The sequence below is a fragment of the Scatophagus argus genome, chromosome 21 (assembly GCF_020382885.2).
Source record: "Scatophagus argus isolate fScaArg1 chromosome 21, fScaArg1.pri, whole genome shotgun sequence".
Taxonomy (NCBI): domain Eukaryota; kingdom Metazoa; phylum Chordata; class Actinopteri; family Scatophagidae; genus Scatophagus; species Scatophagus argus.
In genome coordinates, this window is record NC_058513.1 from 4,202,978 (window position 1) to 4,224,432 (window position 21,455).

The following is a 21,455-nucleotide window of genomic DNA, read 5'->3' on the forward strand; positions in this document are numbered from 1 at the left end:
ATGTATATTCTTCAAAGAGCTCACAAAGAAGTAAATGATTAAAAGTGTTATTAGTAGGGTATTATTATACTGCATTGTTATTAATAATGACAGGTGAAGACAAGATTGTGGCACCAACAACAAACAAAAAACAAACAAAAAAAAAGGCAATAACAATTGGGATGGCCAGGCCCCAGTCCACAGCAGCCACAGCAACCAGCTGCCAACCCCCAAATCTGCCTGAAAAAAGAAAAAAAGTTCCAAATTTAATTACTAATTAATTACGTTGCAAATAGTTATTCAATTTGCAACGTAATTATGGATTACTAAAGTCATTATAGCATTAAAAGTTAATTAAGACTAAATTTTCATACATAAGTTAAGTTCTAAATATCTATTTATCATTCCCAATTAGCTCTAAGTGCTTAGTGACACAAAACCTATTTGTTATTGTTATTGTAGAGTGCTGCTTATCTTTACATATCATAATAATTACACTTAATGAATAGAGAAATAAATAGAGTAAGGAGATGAAAACAAAGTTGAACGGATAAATAAAAGATCCACAAGACCTCTATGAGACCTCTAATTCTTGTTGTCTGATAAAATGAAAAAAAAAAAAAACGCAGATTCAGTTGCTGCCTTGATGTGACTGCTGAATGTCAGATGAACAACTTTTATAGAGAATGTTTAGTAATTGTTTTCAGGTTGCAAGAATGTAATGATGTCTCACAGTTACTCAGCGGCAACCAATGGTTTCTTCTGAAGGAACGAAAAAAAGCAAAATAGCTCAATTGCAAATGTACTAATTACTTAGAATACACCTTTTGTCATTTTTTCACTGCATTATACCCTCACCTCTTGTCGCATCTTTACAATTTTGATTTTATTTAATGTTCTTTCTCTCTCTCTCTCTCTGTGCACATGTGTGTGTGTGTGACTCCTGGATGTGCTATTGTGTTCTTTGGCGCTAATCTGTGATTTCTGATTCCTCCCCTGCAGTCAGAGCTCGGCACATCTCAGCAGGATGTGTGATAATGAAGAACGCTTCACGGGAGGTTTGTCTGTCGTTTCATTAGGGGTGCTGAGCAGGTTTCTTCAGATAACCCCTCAGCGGTACAATGCAAAGTCAGAATTATGATTAACCCAATTAATTATAGAGATTAATATCAATCCTATGAAGGACACAAAGACATTGAGTCACAGAGAGATCAAACTGTTTTTTTAAATGCACAAACACATAATTTACATCCCTCCTTGTCTTCACTTGAGAATAACAGCATCTGCTTCACACTGTGGCTCCAGGAGTTTTGTAAGCCGCAGAGAAAATGCAATTAGGTTTACACTGTGTACTAAAAAAAGGTCAGCTACAAGTATGAAGATGAATGTTCTTCATTTGCATGCATGAAATAAATCTGTTTTTAACTCATATAATTCATGTATATGCTTTAGTAAGTATATAAACATCTGGCTTTAATAACCAGTCTGTGCTTTATGTTACATTTATTAGAGGTAAATGTGAGAGTGTATCTACATGTACATATGACAGTATACATTTTAGGCTTGAATGGGACTGGATTGACAGTAGACTCGTGACAGACAGAAGCTTTGTCACGCCCTTGAGCATTTGATCCAGACTTGCAGGGTTTGGTATGTTTGGTATGCGTTTGAGCATGGAGCTTGAAGTGGGCATCCTGGGCTTCATACTGAATAGCTGATAATAGCTGAAAAAGCTATCCAGAAGAAGTTTTTTTATCCAGGTCTTTGGGAATAATAGTGGGATTACCACAAGCAGACAACAAGGATTTAATGTCTAAAGGGGAGGATGTGTTGCATGAAGGTTTTGACACTGACCTTAAAAGCATTCATTGGCTGTCCACAAACATTTCCAGCGGGGTACTGTTGCTCTGTGTCTGCAGCTTTGTTTTTTCTTTAGGTATCTTTTGGCAGAAATGGAATATAATATCATTATGTTACTATGATTAAGTAAGCCATCGTGTGAGTCACCAGTTGCACGAGAGACTTGCTGACTTGCCAGAGACTTGCCATTATTGAAGTACATTATTTAAGATCCTCGTATTCTATGATGATTGTATGCTACCTTCGATCAGATAACTCACTTATGTGTGATAATGAAAATAAGTGGTTTTGTTCTTTTACAAAGTTATGGGAGATAATGTATTACAGCAGCAGAGCCCACCCATACTGGAAGAAACAAAATATTTCATTTATCTTATTTACCTAATTTATGTGCATTTGTTTCATTTCAGCGCAGTGAGAGTCTTTAGTGTGTTTTTCTGTCACTCACAGTCGTGCTTGTTTCCACCGCTCTCTTGTGTTTCATCGAGGTCGGGGCCCCCCTCCCACACACAGAGCAGAGCAAAGCAAAGGAGAGAGGAAGTTTTTGTGAACGAGACCAAAGAATATTCGATTAAGAGAGATTGGTGATGCTGTTTTGCTTTCATTGTGCTCTGTGAAGTTTGCAGGAGGAAGTGATCTAGCCTTTTAAATGCAGTAGTACATGCCAGCAACTAGTCATATGGTACCCTAGGAGGCAAATTGGCTTTTTGCACTCTCATTAATTTGGCATACAGTTAGCACACCAGTTGTGATTTTGTTTTAATAAAAACCCCTGGCATCTGCTTCTCGTGTTCTTCACTACTGTGTGACATATTCCTGTGCTGTACAGTGGATGTCATTTCTGGCCATGTCAAAAGTGGTCTATTTGGATTTCAAGCAATAACTGATGAATCTTCAGTGAGTCTGCATTGGCATTGGCAATATAAATTAAAGTGTTCAATTTGAGAACGAATTTCAATGGCTGTAGGATGAGAATGTTTCAAGGTAAAATTAAATTTAGGTAATTATGTTAGACGTTAATTAGTACACTTTCACTTTAATTCAAGTAGAACTGGACAAGTTTCTGTCGATGTAGTCATTGCTACTGCCGTTACAAAGCAGACACCGAGTTACATCTAATGTTGAACTCATACGTTTAAACGCAAATCGCTTGTGCTTATGACAGCAGTTGAGCTGAGGGATTGACACAGCTAACTGAACTCTGAGATAGAGCAGTAGAGTCTACTATTGGTTTGTGATTCCAAATCCAAATCATGGTTCATATTAAACTGGACACTGAAGCTTTACATATTTGACAAATCAGACAAAATGAACTTTTAAATAACTTTTATTGTTTACCTTAAAAGGTTTAAAATCAGAAACACTCACTTCAACTCTTAGCACATATTGAACATACTGAAATGTAAAGAATGGGGCTCATTGCTATTATACATCATCATTATTATCATCTTTTCCTTTTCTTGTATCCCAAGCGATGTTGCGCTCTGCCAAAGACATCCAAACCTTTTTCATGCTTCACGGTCGGCATGCAGCTCCATCTGTGGCTGGCAAATTGATTTATTTATGACTTTGAAGACTCATACACGGGGTATGAAATTTGGGTTTACTTCACTGCTTAAAAGCACAGCCACTTTCGACTTTTCATGTGTACAGTATATATGAGTACAAAGCCAGCAGGATAGCTTTAAAAATGCTTAAGATCCCACTTTGAGATTGATGTAAATTATTTCCCACTTTTCAAGCTCCTGCATACAAATCCTCCCAAATCCATATACGAGATTTCTTCAGAGGATAGATTGGTTAAATATGCATCAGCCAGCATTTCACTTGATGCTCTGGAAGTTATATCAATAGAGGAGTAACAGCTTGGTTCCTACCTGCAATTCTGCTCACACTCTGTGTCCTTTTTCATCCAAATCGTAACATTATCAAGTGACCTGGTATGACAAAAGAGGCCTCTGAAGAGTCTCACAGATCTGAGAAAACGCACACAAAAAACGCTTTTGGCTTTTTAGTGTTTGTTATAATTGTTAGCATTGCACAGTAGCATGAAATAGCAGTATTGACATGCAAAAGAATTCAAATATTTGTAAACAGATGAAATACATCAGCAACAATATTTTTACAGAGATTTTTTTTTCAACCATATATTTAATTTAATAAGTCTTTTTACAGTTTATTTATAAAGTTGGGAGCAAGCTTCTGATGTTTTCATGGACTGAAGGAACATCTTGTTTTGCACATAGCATAAGGCTGCTGTTTCTCTTTATTTTCCTTGTTCAAGACAAAATGATAATAATAATAATAATAATACCAGAAAAGACCAAAACCAGCAGTGTGTTAGTCCACCTTTCAATACTTTGTCACTCAGCTCCAAGTCCATATGTTCCTACTAAAGGTAAAAATCTTTAAAATTAAGTCAATACTTAGTGCATTTGTTTTACATGTTTCCTAAAACACGTCTTTAGCACTGTAGTGTTTAGTAGCCTTAATATCACTCTCACAGGAGAAAATATTGCATATGTTGGGGACAACTGCCAGATTAATACATATTTCGTGTTAATATTTCCAACATCATGGCATATATTGCATTGAGTCAAAAACCGTACAGTAGTGATGGTGAGGAAGGAACATGTGCCAGTGGAACTGTGGCCCACTGATTCATTTTTCATAGCTTTTAGCCATGCTAGCGTAGTTCCTGTTGGTAGGTGAGAACATCCATGGTCCCAGGTATAACTGTGGTGATCCTCTGAGTTTTGCTCTAGCGCCACCATCAAGTTATTGTTGTTTCACGTTGTTGTTTTAAAACAAATTTTCACGTTCATGTCACCTTACTGAGGAATCTGTAGTGACTTCTAACCTTTTATGTAGCTCCAATTTTAATTTGTCCAATTCAGTGGACAACTCCACGGCCAAAGCAGACTGTACCTGCTGAGGAGATGGGTCCTTTGGAGTGCAGAGGTGCACTTCTCAGGACCTTTTTCAACTCTGTGGTGGCATCAGCCTTATTCTGTGGAGTGGGCTGCTGGGGCAGCAGCATCTCTACTGCAGATGGGAAGAGACTGGATAAAATCATTAGGAAGGCCAGCTCTGTCCTAAGGAGCCCCCTTGACCCAGTGCAAGTGTGATATCTAAGCTATCTGCTTTGCTGGGCAACAACCCCCCCCCCTGCATGAGACTCTGATGGCACTGGGCAGCTCCTTCAGTGGCAGGCTGCTTCACTCCAAATGTGTGAAGGAGCGTTACCGCAAGTCCTTCCTCCCACTGCTGTGACACTGTGCAACCAGCACTGCTCCCGGCAGACCCCACCCACTCCACAACAAACTGAATTTCAATAAATCATTATGCAATAATCTCCCAGTGCAATAAAATAACTTTGTTGTTTACTGCTAATAATGTAAACAATTGTGAAATAGTGTAAATATTGTGTACCTTTATTTGCTATCCTGACAATGTGAATTTCCCCACTGTGGGACTAATACAGGATTATCTTACCTTATTTTATCTTTGGTTTATCACTACATATCTGCAAAACTAATAACATTCATCCATCAGCCCCAGCTGTGTTTATTGCTAATCAGAGTATGTACCATGATAAATACCAAACTAAAATGGCAAAGATGTTAAAAGCTAAGATCGGCATGTTAGCCATATTGTGAGTATGCTAGCATGCTGACGTTAGCAGTTAACAACCCGCATACAGTCTCACAGAGCTGCAAGCAAGGCTGCAGACTCATCAATAGGATCCATTCATTTCTGATTTTGGTCTTTTCATTTGTTGACAGTAAGAGAACTACACAATATTGCCACCCCCACTGGACATTTACATCTAGAAACAGCACTGTGTTTAAAAAAAAGCTGCTCTAGTGTAGGCATGTTGCTTTATATAACAGGCAATAAAATGCGACCCACATAAGTCCAGCTGGACAGACAAATCAATGAGTTTGACTTATCAGACACCACAACATTGCACATTAATCTGATACCATGAGAAAGGACTTTACCACTTTACGACTGTGAGAAACAACAGAATTATGGCATTAGTAATCTAGTAATCTACCAGGAATGTGTCTCTGCACGTATATGATTGTAGCATCTTGCTGGATGATGTCACAATACCCCTTTTTGTGTGTGAGTGTGTGTGTGAGTGTGTGTGTGTGTGGGTGTGTGTGTGTGTGCATGTGTGGTGGTCCCAAATGAATGAGGGGGTTGTCATTTTTCACACGGTGCTGTTGTCCGTTTGTACTCTGCAGTAACAAAAATATCCCACAGTCGTTTACTGCAGTTGAAGCTCTGTCATGCATTTTGATCTGTCACGGATTTAAGTATCTCATGTACACTTTTTTTTTTTTTTTTCCCTGAAGCTCAACTTTCTCAACAATTCCCACATCATTTGCTTTTTTTGTAAATCAATCCACTGATGCTTCCATCATGTTTCCCTTACCTCGCCAGTGCATCCACAACATTACTCTGCTGTTGTCAGCTCCTCTCCTTTGTCAAGAGACAACAGGTTTAAGAATATTTTTTACATCAAGGCCAACAGAGAGCACTGTGAGAGTGACCCAGGGTAAACATAAGAGAAAGCATAGAAGTTGAAAGTTTTGGTTCTGTAAGACTTTCATCATTCTCCTCATGCCACGGGAATAAATACAGACTTGAGGGTGTCTACTTTGTAGCAAGCTTCTCATTCAGTCCCTGTTGGTGCTCATACAGTGTTGTTGTGTGCACGCATACTAAACCGCAAATACAAAAGACGCTTTGATCTTCCTCATCCTGTTTCACTGCCGTGCTGATGAGGAGTTCAGGGTCTGCAACTGTTGTGTGTCATCTCCAACAGGTTCGTCTTGTCCTTTCTTCCTCTTCCACAGTCAGCACAGCGTAGTCATGTCTGTATCAGGAAAACACAGGACAGGCTATTAATACTGTGGTTGTAAATCCTCTGAACACACACATACACATGCAGAACGTGCTCTGTTTGGAAACAACATGCTGGTAAAAATAGCAAATAAGCAGTCATAGTTTCCTATGTGCATTTAGAAAGGTAGGCACAGCGTTTTTTTTTTGTTTGTTTGTTTGTTTTGGATTTCATGAACACACATGAACATACAGAATTCAAACTCAAAGGAATCATTATTGCATGGTTTAGAGAGCATAGTTAACAGGATTGCCTGGAAGTATCAGATTAGCAGTGAAGAGTGTCTGTGGTTTCATTGCCATTATCCCGCAGGTGTCAAAAACACAGTTTATACTCATACATTATTTATGATTCCTTCAGATGAACCAGTTCTCTCCAGTATTGTGCTTCTGCAGAACTGTATGTAATCTTTGTCTCAAAATCAGAGATCCCATGAGATCTTTTTGACAGAAGAGAGTGTTTATCTGTTGTTGTCATTTCCTCAAAGTTTTTACTCGCTGATTTCACACAGATGATTTCCTAAGAATAGCTACTATTTGTGGCTTCCAAACACTGAAAGGAACAAGAACATTATCATGGATTATGGATGGTTATTTATGAAACTCTTGATAGATGCTCCGACAGTGTATGAAAGTCATTTAACTTTCCAACAGAAAAAAAAGAGGGTCTGCATCCAGCAATTTGTGTAATTTTCCAAAATGAAGAAGTGCTGCAGCAAGATCTCGTTGAAAATATCATACAAAAAGTAGCAGTAACAACTCTTGGCCTGATCTCTCTGCTCCACACCTTCCTGCTTGATTGATTCTCTCATGAATCATCAATCAAATCAATCACACAAGAAGACAGGGAGGTGCATGTGCTGAATCTGCACTTGTATTAAAGCAACACACCCAGTTCTGAGCTTTCTTTCCTTCATGAGAAAAATAAAATAGTTTGTGCTACTTTGCTTATTTAATTTAAATGGTTGGCTAATGGAAATGGTGCACCACAGATTTAAAAAAAAAAAAGCCACTCTAAGGTACTGGAAAACGTAGCTAGTAGTAGTAGTAGCTGCTACCTGCAGCATCCCTGCTTCCCAACACATCCAACTGAGCACAACACTACAAGTCTTGGTCATGAACTCCATTCAAACAGTCATCATGTTTGCATATATGACAGCATGCTTTGAGTGTAGCTGTTCATTTTTGCCTTCAGGTGTGCCCTGAGATATAAAAACCTTTAGTCTTAGTCTGTACTTCTAATTTGAATGTCTTCTCACAGCTCACAGCTTTTGTACCACTGTATCTGCATACTACAACTCCCCTCCTGCTTTTTCAAATCAAATGGAAGTGGGTCAGATGTAAATTCATTCATATAATAACTATTCATCTGCTTCATAAGATTTGGTCCGACAACATGAATAGTAAATAAACAATTCACTCAATTTGATGTACACAAATGTCTAATTATAGCACATACAGTTTATTTAATGCATGCACAGGGGTTGTGCCAAGTATTGCTGCTGGATATATTTAGGACCCATCTCTCTTGTCCTTCCTTTGGTGTGGTTCAAATCAGGTCTTCCCCTGGCAGAATAAATTCAGCTATAATCGACTCATACTTTCTGCTCTCTGCTTCATTTTCCTTTTCAACCAAAGGAATAATAAGCAAATATATCTGTCCTCGCAATTTCTCAACTCTTACTGAAATTAAATCTGAGTGCAATACAGAAAACCTCAGATATATGAATTAATTTGCTGTCTGCAGCATGTTAATGAAGTATTTCATTAGTTAGAGGGGCTGTTTCTTTTAATATCTGTAAAAAGGAAGAAAAAAAATCAATGGAATGCTCTCATCACCATAATATTAGCTATCCCAGTCATTTGAATCATAAAGTTTGTTTCCTTCGTATGAAACACTTTAATGTTATTCATTCAACTTCATTACTCCATTTGCATCAGGCTCACAGAGAGTCCTAAAATGTATGAACGCATCTACTGTATTTTTATTAATGAAACAAGAAATTGCAAAGATCATTGGGGAATACGAAGTACAAAGTACTAATGAGATGGAAAATGAAGTGATCATATTAGGTGCTGCTGATATATTTAGAATCTAATTTCTGGATCTATTTTTCTAAGTCAGGCAAGTAAAGGAATAGTTTTTCATCTTCAGAAACACATTTAGACACTTTCCTTTCACAAGCTATACAAGCTGGAGACAGCAGCTGGTTAGCTTAGCTTAGCACCAACTGGAAGACTGATTGTGAGGCACCAGTGTGCAGAACATTGTTATGCAATCATGATGAAACTGTTACAAACCATGTCTGAGATTTAAAATGTTTGTTATGTGACTCAGATTTATACAACTCTGTTTAAAAGACACAAGGAGATATAAATGATTTAACCAATTAGTGGCACATAGACTAATTTTATTTATCACTAGTTTATTACTATAAGAACACTGCATTGCATTTTTCTACTGGATTAACATCCTAAAAGTCACTGCATGTTATCTCTACTGAAAGGGAACCCTAGAGTGCATTACATTTTCTACATCTTAATTGTACCCATTAGTGCATTGTATTACATTTTCTGTAATGGACGGACCCCATAGTTAAGCCTTCTTCAGGTCTTGCCTGAGAGGGCTTTGCAAATGTTTACTCCTCTAGATACCATTTTCATTGTGGGGACCACTAAAGTGGTACAATTTAAACAAGGGTATCTCATATGATGAGAATTTTGCTTTAAGGTTCCATATTTTTACAACACTTACACAATACAACATTCTGTCATCGTGCAGCTTTGAATGCAACATGTTTTGCTGGAGAGCCGCTGGAATACCCTCAAGGACCCCGATGTTTCCCTGGACTTCACTTAGAAAACCATTGCCCTCAAGGCACTGAATCACATTTTCTCTATTTAAGTCACCCATTAGTGCACCGTTAAAGGACATGTCATCACTTTAACACTTCATCATTTCCTTGCACATGTAGTGGTCACTTTATTATACCCATATGGTCATCTAAGTTAGCACTTTTGCTTCTGCCATGTCACTTGGAGTAGTTCTACAAACAAATCCCTTAAAGCCACCATTATAAGAAACATCTGTGAAGCTGTTGCTGTTCACAGTCAATTATTCCTCTTTATGTTATGAAAATGATTGTTACATGCCTGATGAATGGATACATTATAAGTAATGACAAGTGGAAATGGATAACATTTGACTGTAATGTGAGTAGTAGGCTACTGGACCACCCAGTATCATCTGTAATGAAGTATACATGTGTTTGTACGTGATGCTGTTTGATGTGATGTTCACATCACTCTTTCCACATTCATTTTACAGGGCTCTTTCACTGGATCACCCTGACCTGTAAACGTGAGAGCTCTATTATTAAAGGATATGGAAAACACACTCACACACACACAAAACTTGGCACCCAGCGGGGGACACTTAAAGCCCTTTCCAGCATAGTGTACTGTTGTTGTTGGCATGCAAAGACGCTGACAGAGATGGTCTATGCACGCTGTTTCAACATCTATCTCTTTATTTGACTCTATCTTTCCTGATCTGTTCTTTCTCTCTCTAACACACCCTGCTGCAACCAGAGCTGCACTTTACTGCACTTTGGACTCAGTGATAACTTCAATGATAAAATCCAGTACTGCTTTAAATTTCTGTCAAACCTTAAGAATTTCAGCTCAAGGTTGCTTTGATTGACCTACATTTGAATATTTTTATCTTTCCAATTGTTAAAATCAAAAATCATGGATGGATAAGCTTGAGCAAAACAACGCCCATGTTGCTTCAATGAGAATATTGTGCATTGTAAGACTAAACGCTTATTACTCACAGTCACATTAACTACAGAATCAAGTTCATTTATTTGTATTGCACCCAACCAGGGCCTTGCTTTGAAATGCGATGCTGTATGGTCATGTGCTAATGAACAGTGAACAGTTTTTGTTTTTTGGGGTTTTTTTTTTAACAGCTGTAGCTTATAAGGTTTACCAGGAAAAGGAAGCGGTACTTTGTGACTCAGGGGTAAAGGCAGGAACAGCTGGGAACATAAACATAACATTCTCCACAGGACTGGACAATCTCACCTTCGTGGACCATGTCCTTCTGAATGGGGCACCCTAATTGAGACAAAGCTAAAATCTTTAACTCACAAGATGCAGAACAAATGAATATTTTGTTCAGTTAATGCATTCAGTCATGAGCATTGAGACAAGGGAGGGTTCATTTTATTAGTTTTTTTTGTGTTGTTGTGGATATTTAGTTAGTGTATTGCCTTTCTCATGCAGAAATCTAGGAGTTCATCTCACCTCTTTGGCATGTTGATATTGTCTCTGGCTCTGATACAACATAGTGGGCCTGTGTTTGAGCAAAAATGGTCTGCTGGTGTGTGTGTGTGTGCGTGGTTCTGACCTGGTGGCAGTTTTTGCTCTAGAATACTTTGTTGGTGACGCCTGACTACCATAGTTGTTGTGTTTTACATGCCCCATGAACTGGTGTAATGGATTTTATTTATCATCATCTACAAGCTGCAGGCTATACATTAAACAAGCAAGATACTGTAAGGTTTATAAGTTCATCTGAAGCACACATCAGCTCTGGGTGTCCTTCACACACTGGAGAAGTTGACGCCCCACTGATTTCCACTGTATAATTCTTACTGTGGTGTTGGAAGAAATAAAAACAGAACTGCTTTCAAGAAGAAACCGCCTGCTACGGTGGCATTTTCTTGCATGAGTCTGGTTATATCCCCTCATCAGGGCTCCTTTCACTTTCTTCAACCTGAGATTCATCAAATGCCATGAGATTTGCATTTTGTAATTTAATAAAAATTACAGTATGTGAGAAAAAAAAATTGGTTTCAGCCAATCGAAATGTACTGCTTTAAACTTCGACATTTTAACTAATTGCATGGTATTTAGCAAACAAAATGTCAGGTTTTGACATCTAAGTTTCCAGATAACAGAGAGGCATGACAGAAGACCAATGTGACGAGCAAACAGCAAGTGAATTAAGAAACTTTTCACTTTTGAAATAGAAAATAAATATACGTGCAGACATCTTGAACTGCGTATAATATTAACATATTAAAATTCATCATATAGTTTATCTCCATATTTTGTCAAAGTAGAGAACACTTTTTAAAAGCTGAAAGAGAATCTGCTTAAAAGACATAAAAGCCTGACTAATCAGCTATAAAATGAGGAACGAAACTCTGTCTACTTATTGCACTGTCCCCTGTGTGTCCCCTCACAGTTTTAGACGTGGTAGTACTGCAGTTCTAGGAATGGCAGTATCGGTCTGTTGGCCTATGCACCACTTTGATCCAGACTGAAATATTGCACCAATTATTGCATGGATTACACGATATGGATGAACACAATATGGCGCCTGTGATTGATTGCCTTCGTTGGTTGCCTTCGTTGGTTGCATCAGTTAGGTTTCGGTACAATAAGTTGACAGTTTGAGAATAGAGGCTGTACTATATGATGTACAGATACAGACTGTGTGCTGTTTCCCTGCCAAAGAAACTTAATTCCCAGCCTGCTGCTACTCCTCTCAAGGTCACTCCTCATTGGTCTTCACTGCTGGAACGTCTCTGAGCTATGCAGGGCAGGCGAGCTAGACTAGCACAACCTGTTAACTCGGTTTTTTAGTTTTCCATCACTCGATACTCTAATAAGCAGTAGTATTAAATTCATCATTGTTCCATCCAATGACAGGCAGAGTAGCCCAGATCTTTACAAGAAAAACAGGTTCATAATAAGGCAAAATAACCGAAAATGAACAAGCTGGTGTTTAACCAGTATGTTAACATTGTCATGTTTTAGCATGTATCTTAGCATTTTAGCTAGAACCAACATAATATAATTATAGCACAAACCGTTAGCACAGCTGTACATTAGTTTCTTTGAGTGTTTTGGATGAATGAATGGACATTTTCACCAACTACTGAACACAAACTTTAAAATGAAGAATATTCAGTCAGGAAGGTCAGAACAGCTGTCTTTTGAAATATGACTCTCTTTCAGATTCACCAGCTTCATCATTTCAGCAGACACCACTAATACCACAGCAGTGCCACATTTATCTCGGCACTGCCCACAGCTGATGCTCTTTGATCACAGAATTCCCCTGTACAGTCCAAATGCCAAAGACTTTCTGACAAGACCTAACTATCACATATCATCTGTTGCAATAAACCATTATCTCTGCTTCATTCACTTGTCTCTCCTAATTGGATTGTCTTTATCTCCCCTTTTTCTTCGTAGCATCTTAAGCCATAGCTTATCCCACTGAGCAAAAAAGAAAAGAAGACCTTATCACAATTTAATCAAATAATAATAATAATAATAATAATAATAATAATAATAATAATAATAATAATTTGATTAAAGCGTTCTGCTATTCTCCTTTAGAGACTTTATTGTGCAAGTTTTAATGCTTTTAGTGTCTTAAGTTGCTGACTTCCTTGTCCCTAATGCTGCAGAAAACAGAGTCAGGTTCAGTTTGGTTTGAACAGCAGTTTGCAGAAATTAGAAACCTGAGCTACTCTGTTCCCAGAGTCCAGTTATTCACTGACCACCTGCTGACTTGCTATTGCTATGCATTTGGCTGTGAGCCCTACCATTGATGTCTCCTTCATTACCCCCTCTATGCCACCCTCTCATTTTTGCCACTACCCTTTTCCACCAGACCTCCATTACTGTCTAAGTGGCAGCCATACCACCTTACGACCCACTTGGCAGCAGCATTCAGGCAGCGAGGTGAATATTTGCCCCTCTTTGCCAAGGTCTCATCATCAAGAGCTCATCAGAGACCATGAGTGTTGGAAATCAGTCTTGCGAGGAAATAAAGTGGCCTCTGCCATTTGCTCTAACTATACAGATATCAAATTATTCAGTTAGGTCAAAGAAGACGCAAACCACAGCATGCTTGCTACAAGGGATTGTGCTTCAAGGGATTCAGTAATGTTGACTGCAAAGTGAAGCATATTAGCAGCAGAGGAGTATAAATCTCCTCCATGACGTAGCTGGGGGGAAAGATTAATGGGGTAATTACTGGAGTTATCAGAGCTGTTATTGTTATGTAATTCACACATTGTGGACCACATTCAACCTGGTTTGCGACCATTTTAAATTTGGAATAGATTACTCCACTTGTGGATGAAAAATGCCCCGAGAGGTGCAGAATGTTAAATCGTATGTGTGTGTTTGGTCCATGCTGTGATATTGGGTGAATATCTGAGTAAAAGATGGGTCAGAAACAGCATTTCTGTTCCTGTTTTTGCACCATGAGAACATGAGAGTCAGAGTTGCCGGTTCTCTGCCTGTTATGGCTCCTGCTTCTTGCTCGCTCCCTCTCTGGCAGGACATACAGACCTGGCTTATCCTGCCTGGCTTAACACACAACATACTGGCTGGTTCTTATCTTAGGCTTGCAGTACTGCAGGCCTCATCCACACATGCAATTACACCAGTGCACGCAGACCACTAATAAGGACAGAATGTCAGTACTGAGTGTGCACACATGTGCCTCTGTTTACGTGTGCTTTTCAAACTGTCCACTGCATGAATACATTATACCAAAGACATTTATAGTCTCTTAAAATTACCAGATACTGGCAGCAAATGTATGAAATTTCAATTTTAACTTCAGAAATTAGAAATGTAAGGAATATAAAATTTTACACTCCATGCTTAATCCATGCTGATGTACATTTATTATCTTTTCTAATTGATTCACATGATTCATATGGTTTTCCAGAATGAGCCATTCAGTGTATTTGCCATGTGATGCTGTAGGCTATGTGATCCAGCATTATTGTTATTTCCCCCCTTCATTTATTTTAGCTTCATGTTTTTACTGGTCACTCACTTAATGCCTGTCAGAGCAAAGTTACTGCTAATAGGCTACTTACAAAAAAAAAATTCAGTTCACCTTAAAAGCAACTGACTGGTGAAATACAAGGTTGCTTTTATTATGAAGCAGCCACAGGAAACATAATGAATTTTTGACCAAGATTGAAAATGTGTTCGACAAACAACACACTGTCATTATTAGCAAGGTAATAAGCTCCTTTAATTGGAGCCTGCTGGCATGAGGAAAACAACACACATCATGTGCAGCATGAAATCAGTAGCAGCATGCTCAATGAATGCTGTAGAATTAAACTGCTTACTGGTAACCCCTGGTTACTTAAGCTAACAGATTTGTTTGCTTTTTAGCCTAATAGGTTTTTTGTAGATAGTTATCTACATTCTCCAGTAACGTCATATTCTTGTAATAATAAAGCAAGAACAAGCTGTAGCTCGGCAGCAATTTAACGTTCTAGTTATGCAGCTAGTTGTTCTGTTACCATCTGTTGCCGTACCACCAGACTGCAGAACGGCTTCTTTTCTCAGGCACACACCTCAGCTCATCAGAACTCCACAGACATCCAGCCCAGTAAGCAGTGAGGAAAAATAATAGAATAGAACTGCCTATAATCACATAAATTTCACGCCTGATTATGAACTGCAAATATTTATTTGGCCACAGTTTGGGTTTCACAGAGACAAACTTTACTTTTATTACTGACATAAATTTTGCACACTGGCCGTTTGAGCCAGATAAAAGTAGCTGTAGGCGTGCACAGCATATAGAACTATCAGTTTTTCAAAATAAATCTGTAGCCCCCGGGCCTACAGTAATAGGCGCTAATGATAGGCGCTTATGATAACTATTTCATTCACATACACACTCCTACATGCCTACACACAGATTTCCCTGAACCTTCTCTAATACACTCACCCCACACAAGACCAAATTGTTGCTATATTTGCATTATTTTGTTCAGCTCCTGTCTCTGTACATTAATATACAGTATGTAGGATTACTATATATCACAAAAACAAAGCTGACATATTTGGAAATCCTATTAATAATATATCTTTCAAGTTTATGCAAGAATACCACTTCCTTCACAGAGATAGGCCGAGGGATTATAATGTGTGCACAATTATAGCTCTGTGAAGCCTCTGCAGATGGTATCTTATTAACAAACCGAGATGAAAGCATGCTGTAAACTGGATGAGTCGTGAAAGCAACAAATTATACCATAACCAATTTATGATATAACATAAATGCATATACACAACCATTAATTATCAGTAATAATTTTTCTTCAGGATTTAAGTATTAAAAGCATAACTGATCATTTTGTTTGTCTGTATATATTTTTGGCTACAGCATAATTAGGTGTAGGAGTGTTTACACTCCACTGGGAGCTCTGTATTTGGGTTATTTTGGTCAAAGCTCAGTCTTGCTTTTCTCAGTGGTTAGAAATGTCACACAGAGGCTATGTCTTTGTGTAGCTACTCATGCAAATTTAAATACATGTGCAGAGGTCTTCTCGTGAGACTCACAGTCAATAACTATAGGGGCATTAGAATGTACATAAAGCTCGCTTCCATTAGCCTGAACAGCCCCTATAAAAGCAGGAAAGATCAGAAGAGTCTTTTTACATGTCTACATCCCCTGGATGCTCTTACAGACTGCCACGGTATGGCTTTTTGGTTTTGTTCTAGAGAACAGAAGGAGGAAGAAGGAAAGGTCGCTGGAAAAGCTTTGTTTAAAAGTAGAATAGAAAGAAAATTGCAATGATGCCTGCATCACCGGAGGATGCGACAGAGTCGAGAGCTGTTTCACTCCAGGGATACGTCAAAGAGAAATCCTCGACGCAGTTGCAGCAAGGGCACCCTTTGATCCCTTCTCATATTTAAATGTCTTTTCATCAAACTCTGGCACATCAACAGGAAATCTCAACATGCATTTCTGCCTGTATAAACTCAAAGTTTTCTTAGACTTTGTTTTGGCTCCTTTAATGTAGGCTAGTATGTGTGAGAGCAGATCCGTGAATCAAAGAATGCTTGACGAGCATAGCTCAGCTGCTGATGAACCTTCCAACAGAGCTGTTGTTCTTAGCGATCGTCTTTTTCCATTGCAACAGTCTGCGCCTTGATGCTTTGGGCCCAGCAGTTACTTCCATACTTGTAAGGAAGTAGGATGTTCAGGCGGTTGGGAGATACTCTCCCACCAGTTGCCAGCCAGTATAAAGAGTGTGGTGAGGCATTTGTTCTTATCTATGATCTTTGACTATGCTGGCTATTTAAATGTCATTTTATCTGACATCCTGATGGTAGTCTGTTACTTAATATAGAAAATGCATAAACAAACTGTGAGCACAATATTGACATTTTAAGTTGGTGAACCTTTTTTTGCAATAACTTACCAATTTGCACATCCAGAAGATACGGTGCAACATTAGCATTTATTTGAAAGTACTTCATTGTCTTTTTAGTACTGCTTTTGGTCTTCATCAGCCCCTGAAGGAAATATCTGCTCTTTGTCTGCTAAATACTACATTATGTACTTATGTTGTAGCTAATTTCTAACTTTGTCTGAGTGGAGTTAGTTTAATGCCAAGCACTATTACTGATGAGAGTGGTGGGAGTAAACTGAGGCCTTGAAGTTGCGTGCCACAAAACCAACACTTGAAAAACAGTGTAAAGCTTCACTGAGTGGTGTTAATATTAATTTATTTCTGAAGCTGATTCTGTTTGGTTCAAGTTTTGGAGTAAACTATTTTGATGCCACCATCAAAAAAACATTGAAATCCAACACTGTAACCTGCCTTTCATCAGTGAGGATGTTGAAATAAGGGAGTATTGCACATTTTATCCCACCCTCTCCCTTTCATTCAAACTCAAGACATGTGCACAAGCCTTACATGCACCCTGACCCTCACTTTCACACCTCAGTTATGTCCTCTGTGTCCCCTGACACCTCTTCTCACACCCACGTCTTCTGGACTTTGAAAAAAGTCAGGCACTAAGAGGTGGTGAAGGGCTAAACTGAGATGATCCTTTTAAGGTCTCAGATGGAATATCAGATTGAAGCTTTTGACTGCTTATCAAGCATAAATTATTGACGTAAGGATGCGTTTGAAATATTTCTACTGTCTGCTGGCCTGCCAAACTGTGTGCAGACTACTGCAGAGAACTTTGTCCAACCTGTTGCTTTAGCTCACAACATGACATGTTTTTTCCTTGATTCTTTCCATTACTTGTGATCCGTTCTTGTTGCTCCAAAACAATTTGATAAATCAGACCAAAATAGCTAAATCTGATCGAAACAAACCAGCGGCAGCATAAATGTGGTAAACAGAGAAGAGCTTTTCCCGCAAACCCACATTGTCTTTTCTTCTCCATTAAGTTTCATTTAGGTCTTTTTCCACACCTGTTGAACAACTGTTCTTTAGCTTTTTGATTTCACTTTTGCAAGATCTGAGGCTAAGTTTATTGGGTTTCTTTCATCCCCTTTCCTCTTAGCTCTGTCATTCTCTCTGTATGTGTGTGTTCATTTCATGGCTTTCCCCTTGACTATTTGTGTCAAGGTGGAAGAATATAGCATGGATATCTTTATATCCACGTGTCACATTTCACTCGACCAAAAGGAAGTAAGACTGGATGAAGCTTCCAGCACAGCATGATTCCTTCAGACACATTTCAGAACAACACAGGAATCATTTTGTCATTATTTTTGATAAAATAGCCAGCTGAATGACAGCACCATTGAATGTGCAAATTGTCCTGCATTCATTTTTTCTCAGGGTTGTTTGATTGTGTTGACCCTCGTGGAATGTTTTCTCTTGATCACCAGGAGCTGCAGACTAATGGAATGCTGATCAAGCTGGAGTTGGTAATACTCAGCACCAAGCAGGGGTGATAGAAACAGCTCCATGAAAGCAGCAGCATTAGCAATGGAAGGAAGAAGGGCTGCTCACAGGAGAAAAAGAGAAAGTCGCTTACCCCGTTGTTATCTAAAACATCTACTAAGATTACACTGAAATTCTTCAGAAATTGATTCAATAAAATCACATTCAAATTCTGAGGTGATTTATCAGCAATACAATCCCTCTGTGGAATTAGATGAATATTTCATTTCAGTATGATTGCTTCCATTTGATTGTGATGTCTCTTGTTTGATGATAATAATTTTAATTGACATGTGGCCATTTAGTGGAGAGTCCTTGAGGTAAATATTGTGTATAAAATGACTTTCCAATTGATTTTAGTGCTTCCAATATGCCCTTCAGCGTTATGCACTGTCATCAACATTCTTTTTATGATACATTCTTCATTAGCTGCCTGTCAAACCTCCTTCTGCCGTGTTCATTGCCAGGCTTTCACTGCACAATAACAGACTTTCATTGCTTTTTGTTTCTGTATCAGTAGTGTTGGTGCCTGTGATTCCAGGTTGCTGCTAATGGAAAAAAGCTGCTTGGCCTGGACTTTTAACATCTCTCATTACTCTATGCTTTTAAAAGCTCAAATCCAAATTGTTGTTTAATCCTCCTGCTTTCAGAGTCAGTCAAAATCTACATTTTTGCATTTTATAAAGACGGTAAAAACAGTTGTCAGTAAGGTGAGAGGTAAGAGGTATAAAATGAACCTTTTATTGGTTGTTTTAATCCATGAATTTTACACAAAATTAAATCATAATGACTATGAATTATTATATCAGTATGGTGGCTTATGTGTGCAGACACTAATGCATCACTTGTACACAGGTTCCTGATGATCAAGACTGTGTCCAAATGATTCTCAGTCTCAAATGGCCCAAGCTCCAATTCAGTTGTGGTGTGTTAACCACACCGTACTACAAAGTAGAAGGCAAAAGTACCTCAGTATGTACTGCCACTCTTTTTGATTGCGACTGCTTTTTAAGTCTTGACATATCGTGCTGCTGCTGCTGCCATTGTTGATGTCACCTCCATTTGGGTCTGTTGAGGTCATCCACATTTTGGATAGGCTGTAATTTTATCCTAAAATCTAATTTAGCCTTGTTCTGTACTTGGACCCCTTTATGGACTTTTTTCTCTCTTTTTTTCTTCTTTTTCTTTTATGCTCATCGGTTTTGCATGGGTTTTCAACTGATATTTTTAGAAACTTAATACTTGAAATATTTTGCTATACTATCTTACTGGTCTACTTTTGTGGGAATCCTGACTGAAATCATATCTCATCCACAGAGCTGAAAATGATTAATATAATATAAATTCCTCCACACTGCAGAGAACTGATCTCCACAGTCTTCACTAGAGGGAAGAGAGCTACCATGGGATTTGGTAACCAAAGGAAAACAATTTCATGTTCATCATTCCTGAAGTTTTAGCCTCACCGTCGACTGGTAGCCAGTAATCACAGAGCTCGTCTTGTGAATCCCACCCTCCACTGAACAGCAAAGCCTTTGATTGCAGTGTCTGTATGTGTAGTCGTAAAGCCTCACAAGTAATTGCATCCACTTGTTTACTGTACTTCACTTCTTTCATCAGGCTAGGACATGTCGTACTTGTATAATATTAAGGTCCTTCTCTCATGAGCCCTCAGGTACTCTGGACCCTTAAGCAATTCCTTTCATTAATGCTTCGTGTAACTGTCTTGATTGTGAGGAGGACAAAAATGTGTTTGTTTCGCCTTTGTAAACACTCCCTGTCCTTTTGATTTATCTCTGCAGGAAGGTTTCCTTTTGCTCACGTTTGTCTGTATAATTGTCTTTTCTTTTTAAAGTAAATTTTAAGTAAATAGCTTTTTCATTTATTTGTTTTAATACTAATCAAATCCATGTCAACCATTCCCTCCACTGATAGCATCAAGTTGAAATGTAAAATAAACCCAAATCACCTCTATATGTGCACATGAACTATTGACATTTTTCCTCATGAACTGATGGCATTTTCAATTAATTGTGTTGGCACATCAAAGTATGTAGCCTACATATCCTGGCATGTTTTCAAAAGTGTATCCCTAATTAAGGTCTCTCTACAGATGGCCTCGCTCTTGTCTGAAATGGCACATTGTAATATGCTCCTCACTGATAATGTTCCATTTGTGCTGTTGTGTTAAATTTAATGCTCCTTGACAAAAACTTTCCAGCCTATTACGAAAGGCAGTCATTACACAAGGAAAGCTTCTGAACAATGGACAAAATACTTTCTTCTTTGAAGTCTGACTAACATTTCAATTATTTTTTTGACAGGGGTCAAAACTGTAACCAAAAGGGAATTTTATTTATTTTTCTTCCCTGAATGCACTTCCCACAACAATGTTCTCTAGGTGACATATTTGGTTCCAATTGACATTCTCTGTATTGGAAGTGGATTAACTGGACTGATGCAATATCTGTAAATACACTAAAAATAGTTCATAATATGAGTTCATCACCAGTGGCCACAGAGGGAAGTTAACCAGCTAACACTAGTTTCGGCTCTCCCAAGTCTCCACTTTCAACGACAGCTAATGTTCGCCTATGTTTCACCTGTTACCTTAACCTTAGCTTAGCAATGTTAGCAGTGGCAGTGGAGAGTGACAGAACAGGAGACGTGAAGGAGTGATATGGAAGGTGTAAGCCCTAGGCTATAACATTTATCAGTCCAGAAAACTACTGGTTTACAAATAATAAAGGTAATATTTCTACTACTGTAGTATTTCTACTGCTGCTAGTCTCACTTGCATGCTCACAGTCTTTCACACAGGCCACACTGGTGTGTGGGGGGATGACCGTGACACTGCTTCATACATAGGGTGGTGGGTCCAAGCATCCATCATACTGTACATTTGTCTATAGTTATGAAAAGTGGATTTAGGATCAATAGTGC

The 21,455-nt window shown here is 38.5% G+C and overlaps 1 protein-coding gene across 1 annotated transcript in view; it reads right to left on the reverse strand.

Moving 5' to 3' along the window:
* Window positions 1-3,148: 3,148 nt before the first annotated feature.
* LOC124052246 (urotensin-2 receptor) overlaps window positions 3,149-21,455 on the reverse strand; it is a 40,928-nt gene continuing 22,621 nt past the window's right edge. Inside the window, exon 4 of the mRNA XM_046376259.1 lies at window positions 3,149-6,727. The gene's annotated coding sequence lies outside the window, so the exon portion shown is untranslated. The remainder of the gene's footprint in view (window positions 6,728-21,455) is intronic.